Source organism: Cottoperca gobio, chromosome 2 (genome assembly GCF_900634415.1).
Source record: "Cottoperca gobio chromosome 2, fCotGob3.1, whole genome shotgun sequence".
Taxonomy (NCBI): Eukaryota; Metazoa; Chordata; class Actinopteri; order Perciformes; family Bovichtidae; genus Cottoperca; species Cottoperca gobio.
This window is the reverse complement of record NC_041356.1, coordinates 11,810,459-11,819,336: the sequence shown is the minus strand read 5'-3', so window position 1 is coordinate 11,819,336 and position 8,878 is coordinate 11,810,459.

Here is an 8,878-nt window from a genome sequence, read left to right as displayed (position 1 = left end):
CATCGCTCAACTCTGACTGGAATCCCAAAGTCTTTTGGGTTTGGCCTTCAGAGACGCGACGGCAGCACAGAAAATGTTCACAAATTAGCGGAAATCTTTTCAAGTTGTTATTGTTGGGTTTCGTCGGAGCTCGGTCGGTTGTTCCTGGGAGCCGTCGGCCTCTGTTGTGCCGTGTTTTCTTTGTGCTCCGCAGCGTCCCTGACAACTCAATTCCTGCAGCTGCACTCGCTAACAAGTGGAAGACGCACATCCAGGGGTGTGGAGAAGTAAATCACTGTTGACTGAAGATTTTCCCTTTAAGATAAAACGATCTATCTTCTAATAAGATTTAAACAGCAGTCTGTGTAACGTCAGAGGAGCGCTTGTTTTTACATCTGAGGTGCTTTTACCGTTTCTGCAGGATGTGGATTTCTGCAGGAATTTTAATAGGATTTGACTCCAACCTGACAACAAATACAAAGTGGAGCTGTGTGAGTGTGTGTGTGTGTGTGTGTGTGTGTGTGTGTGTGTTCTCAGCCTGCATCATGCTGATCACCTCTGATATGCTGCTGCCCCGTGGCTACACATGCCCTGTTTAGGCGGAGACAAGAAGACACCAGCTAATATCATGGTCAAACACTGCCAGCTCTGCAGCTCGGTGCTCAACCCAACACACGCCTTTAAGACGAATCGATGCTGAACTGACACAGATGTGAGTTTATAGTTTGTGATGTTCTGTTCATCTAATCTACTAATATGATGAAGATATACCAGGAAATGATAGAAGTTTGTTAGATGTGGTTGAGAGCGCTGGAAAGAACAGTAAGTGGGTCTTGAAGAAGCGTAAAATAAGCTGATAATCTGCCGGCGTCTCACATGGTGAGAAAGAAAAGATAGTGCGATGGATGGAACTGTAACCCTGAGAGGACTCGGAGGCAGAGCTGCAGCTCTGACTGGACGTGAAGTGCAGTGAAGTGCAGAGAGTAAACTTCGCAGCCAGCGTCACTCTGACTTCCTCTGATTTGTTTGCCCCGTGGCTAGCATTGTCCCGCATCGGCCGAGACAGACAGGACGAGAGCTGCCCCGAGTCCATCCACCCCACCGCTAACGGGTCACATCACACGCCGGTGTCACTCGCATGTCCGCTCACTTCGGACCTGACCCACTTCACCCAGTCCAACCACTGCTACACCACCACCGCCGCCCTCATCATCCTGCCTGCCTCAGCCGATAGGCCCTGACACGCTGCAATCTGAGCCACGCAGCTATTTAAAGCCTTCATACCGGATCAGAGGCAGCGGCCCTTTCACCGACATCGTCACCGACAGCAGATTGATGCTCGGCCAGATCACGCAAATGAGGGCGGCGGGGTGTTTATGAGAAACAGACCATTGTAAGAAAGAAAACTTGTCCCACAAACTTGTGAGTGGAGAACGGCCATGTGTCGCGGGCATGATGGTCGGCGTCGGGCATCAGCTGTGATTAATGTTGGCTCTGTGTTTGAAGGACGGTCGCGTGGAAAGTTCAGAAACAAAAAAGGTAACCGGACACACACACACACACACACGATTTAGTTTCTGAAGTAACACGACGTGTTCTAGGGTTGTGTGTTGAGAGGAAAGGAAATGGAGCGAAGTCTTCCTCCATCTCATTGTCGCGTCTTGTGTGACATGTTGGCCAGACGTCCTGGCTGCGTGTTGCGAGCGAGGTCCGAGCGGAGCAGACTTCCTCAGCACACATGTCCTGCGCAGCTTTTCTGCCACCTTCGCCCCTCGCCCCTCGCCCCTCGCCCCTCGCCGCCGCACTGCACGGATCCATTTAGAGCCTCCCTCCTGGAAGGTTCCACCTCGCTTCGCCCAGGGGACAAATGTGAATCGTTACAGTCAGACCGGCTTTGTTACAAACACTACGGTCTCACTGCTAGCACGCCGGCTGGGCCCTGCTGATAGCTAGAGCCACTGCCAAGGTGGGCCTGAACACACACACACACACACACACACACACACACACACACACACACACACACACACACACACTAACACACACTCACACAAAGTGCCACAAACTCCTCCAAGCTGGGCGCACACAAGGACTGAATGGAGTTGTGCAGGAGGAAGCCAAGTACATGTCGACCCTAACAAGAACACAGCTTTTTAAATCTCATGTGATGTCATGGGCGAATGTAATATTTCAATAAAACAAGAAATGATTGTGAACTTATCACAAAAGCATGCAGGTGTGGCACACACTCATTCATGTTGGATATACAGCCCAACAGCAGAATAAACGTTGTAATTCATCTCGTAGAAAGAGCATAACTATGAGATGAAACTGAGAGCACAGGAGTTAAAGTCCTGCAAAGTGAAAAGGTTGAATTTTAAATGTGCAAATTGACATTTTAATGAAGTGCAAGAACAGCTGCAAACTTGAAATATATATATTCTATTAATCACAAATGGATCAATCTGCCTCATCAAGTGTTTAAACATCCCACATGTTGAAGCATTGAGTGCAGGACAGATTCAAAGCTCTGCACACGTTCAGGAGAAGGTAACTTTCTAACAGCGAGCACTTCCCTGCGCAGTCTTTACATTTAGACTTTATAGAATTGTTACTTGGCAGATCCCTCCTCGAGACACATTTCACTTTTAGTTGAAATTGTTTTTCCGAGCTCGGCGTTCGGCGGGCTTTCAGAAGGTGATTTGGATCTCCGGCTTCAGACATCGCCGGTAATCAGAAGCGGGTTTTTGAGGAAAAAACACAACACAAAAAAGCCGAAAACACCCACGCGAGTTCACGTGGCTCTCCCTTCCCCCTGCCTTCCTGTGCAAATTTGGACATGATTACAAGTGAGAAAAGCCGAGGGTGGTCTGGCTTCATGGCAGAGATGGAAGACACCGAGAGTGTGTGTTTTTGTGCATGCATAGTTTTGCATGTGAACGTGTGAGAAGGAGGAAAAAGCCCCCCCCCCTCCTCACACACACACATGCACTTCAGCCACACATCACATACAGTCCCAGCAACATGACATTCCAAGTAGATTTAATATGCACAGTTGCACAAATGGCATGACTCGGAAAGCTTCCAAACCTCTCGTTCTGAGGTGAAGAACCTCCTGTGAGTACTTTAACAATGGCGTTTTGCTGGTTTAACATACCAGTAATGATTGAATAATACTTTCTCGTGAGTCTTTGATCTCCAAAAAGCAAGGCAAACCTAAATTTTGTACAGATTAAGGGTTGTTCAAAGCCACAGAATGACGGCAGTTTCTTTTTTCTTCATCCCCCCCCCTTTCCCCCTCCAACTCTTAAGTCGCCTGAGAGGAGATTCATTACACTTCAAAAGTACTGGCCCTCGCTGTAAAAAGCCAATCATTAAATAAAAACTCAGAGAAGAAATACACCTAATTACGGGCAGATAAATGCACATAATTCTCCTGTTCCCCCCCCCCCCTCCTAATTTACAGCTCAGAAATGCTTTTAAAAAATGCACGTCGTCAACAGTTTGGGGGATTAAAACGTACAACAGCTGAAGCTCTTTTCACTTTACGTGTCAAGAGGAGGGACATTTTCTTTTTTTTTTACAGAAAAACTAATTCCACGGAGGACAGGAGTCGTGGTGGAGCGCGTGAAGGCGCTTGGAGAAGTGGCACAAGCCGAGTGTTTGCGACGCAGACGGTGAGACCCGCTGTAATGTGGCCGACTCATCTCATGAATTTACTACTAGCGTGTCATTATGGGTGAGCACTGTCACAGAAAACAGCACGAGAGTCCAACTGCAAGCGAGTAGGAGGCTCCGCATTCTTCATATATGTGAACAAGATCGCATTTCATCATCTTTTCACTCATTTGGTTTGGTTTTCCAGCTCGCAACTGTTTGTTTTGGCTCATTCACGCTCATCAGTGTCATTTCTGGCCACAGCAGCAGCTGTTTTCAGGCAAAATGCTGTAAAAAGCGACTGCATGCCATGAAGATCGACAGCGAGCAGCTCCAGCTAACACCGGGGAGCATCGGGCTGCTGCAGAGAGTTAGTGGAGACGAAAACAGGGATGAAAAACCTTCTTTTTCACACATTTGTTTTTGCTTTTATGTTTTTGTGAAAGCAAAGGAAGTGGAGCAGGACTACCTCTGAATATTACTGATTTAATCCGTTAACCACTGAACTCCTAAAAGTTCCTGCACCCCATCACTCCTTCCCCACACGTTCATTTTCTTAAGATATTAGGCAATTTAATTACAGTTAAGAGCATTAAGGAGCAATTTTAAGTATAATTTGCAGTTCATGAACTGTTTTTGAAAATTACTCTTAATATAATTAACTTCTGTCATTAGGCCTAATCCCTGCAGGCTACAGAGGCAATGCTTCCTTTAAGGAATCACATACATGTAACGCTACATTCATTGCTTTTCTGCAGGAAGGTTGGACTGCAAAGGTTCGCCTCCTCAATGGAGTAATTATCTATTTCCAGCGAGAGAGTACAACACAGTGCTAAGTCCATTAACGGCCGGGAGTCTCTCTAGCATGAATAATCATAAACCAACTGAAAAAGTAATTGGCCTGTTCAGAAGACAAAAATACGCAGGGACAAAAGACACATTTGAAGTTCATTTTGGTGAGAATTTAAGGACAAATGGCAGAAAAAGGAGGGCAAAGGGCAAGAAATCATGGATTCTTTATGACCACATTAACCCTGCGTTGAATGGCACTGTCTGTTCATGCTCTGGTGAAGTATACTGCTTAATTAGAGCAGATATTTCCTTGTCGAAAATAGTGGGGGCCAACGTCTAATTAAATCAAGAGGACAGTGGCGTATTAGTGATGGGAACGCCCAGGCAGCCATCCACCATCGGCCATGATGCCTTCATAAAAAATGCATGCCGCTCCCCGAGAAGAAATCTCTAATTTACAAAAAAAGGAGGAAGATGTTGAAAATTCGTCGAGGGCTGAGGGTCTCGGCGGGGTGAACCTCGCACCTTGACGGGTAAGTGATGGTTTGCTTAACGTCTCCTCTGATGAGGTTAAGGACGTGTCACTTTGTCTTTGGCCGAGCTTTAATCAGGCTCCAGCCGGCCCTCTGGCACGAGCCGAGGCTTTGCGGCGCGTAACTGACCGGTGATTTAGAATGATATGATTACACCTACACCGGCATGCTGCGAGGCGGCGTGATTTAGCCTCCCCCCCCCCCCCCCTAGAAAATGTGTAATGAGCGATGTTCCCTGCACCCAGCTGGGGCCCCGTGGACTCGGCCATGAGCCGGCATCCTAATCAGCCGTCAGCCAAAAAAGCCGCTGTTGCCGGCGCATTAGAATCTGTGTTTGTGCATATCAAAAGATTTCTACAAACGCATTGGCAAAACACATAATCACTTACCCCTCAGAGGGAGAGGAGGGGGGGGGAAGGACGACGGACAGCATGACAGAGATCGTGTCCAAATCACTGTCGTCACGTGAACGCTTGCGTCGGTTGTGCTTCTGCGACGTTCTCTCTGCTGCTCTGCGAGGAAAGACTCTAAAAGCACAGAATGAAGTTCTTTCACAGCAAGATCCAACGGGATGATCCGAGCATCCTCCAGCATGTTCAGGTGCACGGTTACACCTGATACATGCATACAGACAGGTGTGTGTGTGTGTGTGTGTGTGTGTGGATGCATTTACCTTGTTTGGTGTTTGTGTGTAGCTATCCGTCACTGCAAGTTCTTCTGCAGAGAGGAAAGCAGTGATTACAGAGAAGGAACAATGGCGGAGATGAAAGATGTCAACAGGTGACAGACTCTCAAACAAACGTCCTGCTACAGTTTATAACCTTTTATCTTCATCATATCCAGCAACCAGAAGGAGGGCAGTTAGAATGATGATGACACGAGCGCAGCGGGCTCTCTTTACTCCACATGTTCTCGTCCCTGATTGTAACTCCTTTACTTCCACTGGAGTCAACAACAAAGACCTCCGCACGTGTGTGTGTGTGTGTGTGCAGTGATCATGTTGACAAACTGGACTAGAATCCGTCGGATAAAAAAACTTTATTCAAATGATCAATTACTACAAATTGTCAGCCAGCAGGGGGCTCATCAACAGGAACTATGTTAATGGCTCATTGGCTCCTGGCCAAGTTTCAGAATAATACAAATATGTCCTCAATCTTCATTTAAACTGTTGAGTAACGAGATGTTTGCATCAGAACCTGAATCACACTGGGCTGAAATCTCCTCTCTCATTAAAAGCGATGCATTCCCGTGTCAACACCATGTCACTTAACGTCGGGCCCGTTTAGAATAAAGTGCTGATTCTTGCAGACGCTGTCTGTCCTCTCCCAGCTCTCTGCTTTACCATCGCCATACCATGACTCCGCTGTGCCAAACCGGGTGTTTCGGTGGGAGCGAGAGCATAAAACGATAAATGCAAATTAATAAAATTCCACACGGGGGTCTCTGCAGAGCTGTCCAACATCACCACGGTGCACCAAACCCCCTCCGACGGTGAGAGCATTGTTGTCTTTGTGACGCTGTGCAGCTGCTGTATTCAGTGGAAGAGGCAGCGATGGCACTCTGTCCCCTCAGACTCACACTGTCACCTCCGCTTCACATGCATTTAATACGTCAACATATGTACAGTTTCAGTCTAACCTCCGCACGTGAGGCACGCTCTCTCTGCAATACAACTCCTTGTGATTCCATATTTAATGTTTGAGCTGCGTTGCGTGGTCGCTGCCCGGCTTTACCTTTCCTTCCTTCACTTGGCTGCTTCCTGTTTATGCTTTGTGAAGCATGTTGCCTCGATAAGTGGCACATAAGTAAAGACTGAGGAATATTCATGCATAATAATGCTAAGCAAAGCAATAAGTGCCAGGCGGAGAAAAAGTAATGCAGTAACGTCCCCGCATTATGAGAGGACGAGCTTCTTTTATCGTCATCTTCTTCTTCCTCCTCATCTTTTCCCCCCTCCTCTGTAGCACCGCTGGCACCGGGCTGCACCACCTGCTCTGGGGCTCTTTTCGCTCCGGCCAGAATGAACAGCTGGCTGCTCTTCTGACGCTCTGATTGGCTAATCCCTGCTGGTCACTTGCGCTTTTCCTCCCTGCATGTCATTGAACTTTCTCTCGCCGAGTGCCAGGTCTGAGGAGTGCTCTCTCTCTCCCTCGCCCGTCTTTGCCCGGGCCCGTCCTTCATGTGCCCTGCGAATGGTCCGCGTGGCATATGGGGATATGTAAATAATTTAATGAGGTCAAAAGTGTGAGAGTCTCCTCTACTTTCCCCTCATCCAAACCCTCTTTCCATGACATCATGGCTAAACATTTTTTTTAGTTTAATGATTAGCTTAGCTTAGCTTAGCTTAGCTTAGCTTAGCTTAGCGTAATGACTGGAAACACGAGGAAACGTTTTTCTACCCGTACATAAAGAGAAAAGTCAAAAACAACAACTTCTTCTGACCACGTGTGGCGGTGACATTACTCCACACCGCCACTAGTGGTCAAGAATTGCACCGTGTACCTTTAATGCTTTTTGGGTTCCATTAAACAAACAGGTGTAAGCACATGGCTTGAGTATGGCGTTAGCTGATGGTCTCACATGTTTCCAGCTGAGCAAACGTCCGTCTAAAAGTTGTAATAAAGTAAATTGTTAGGGGGTCTAATGACGACCAGGACCCCGGACAGCTCCAGCAGCAGCACTCTGGACAGTGGATGTGTAACTGGAACCTCCATGGTGAGTTGTTGAGACCTGTCGGCTGCACCCAGCTGAGCGCAGCGTCCTCTCTTCACCAGAGGTAACCGCTCAGTCACTCTCTTTCTGCTTCAGGGACTGATCTGTTCTCCAGTGCAGCTCTGACTGACTCCAACATGGAAAAGAAACACACTTCAAATCCTCAGTTGCAACCAAACCTCAGACCTCATTTCATTCACTGGCGTCCGGCGTGTTCTGTCATGCTCTATTGCTCGTATTTTGTGCATTAAAGCGTGATCTTTTTCCCCCTTACGTCTTCATTTCGCTGCTGATGTTCCACGCTCTGCCTCCCCATTTTCCATAGTGTAACCCTCCTGTTTCTTTTACGTGCTGGTGTACTTTCTAAAGCGGTGTGTAAATAAAGTGGACTTGACAACCGAGAGCCACTGCGCCTGTACCGCGCACTGTACGGCGAGAGATGAGAGATGCAGGTAAAAGGAGGACGATTAAAGAAGAAGACGAGTGTTTTCGATGCTAACAAGTCGATTTTACTACTAAGTGTATCTGTGGAGGCAGCAGAGTAGCCTGAGGCAAAACGTACACTTAGCTTTGGTGTACACAAGGCCCAGCAGTGAATCATTAGAGCTCAGCTGTCCAAAAAACACCACCAATCTGGCCCAGGCATATGGCTGCATGACACTCGTATGAATTACTACTACACGCTCGTGTTGTTGTTTTTCCTCCCTTTTAAATGTTCTATGAGCCGCACAACACTCCCAACACTGTTTTACATCAGAGCAGATCAAAACCCCGAGAACAGCGAGGAGGCAGGTCCGCGTGTTGAACATTTCAACACTGCAACGAGGTGCAATGAATATTCTCTCCGTGCACAGAAGCGTTCTTACATCTAAATTGCAGTTGTTTCAATCAGGACACTAAGTGCAGACGTGAACTCGCCAGATTCTGTCAAAGAATATCTATTATTTAAATGTCCACAGGCCTTTAAAGTGACTGCACCTGGGATTAAGTGCAGATTATTCAGTGTTTGAGCTGTAGGGATTACAGCACGCGTGGAGTTTGCACCGTCTAAGCATTTGTTTGTGTCCATTTTAGATTTACATACTTCAGTCAAAACATATTTATGGGAAAAATAAAATGAAGTACACAAAAAATCAATTGAGGGCAGCACGATGCGGCCTGATTGCATTAAGAGCCGCGCTGCTTTGAGCGCAGGCTAATAG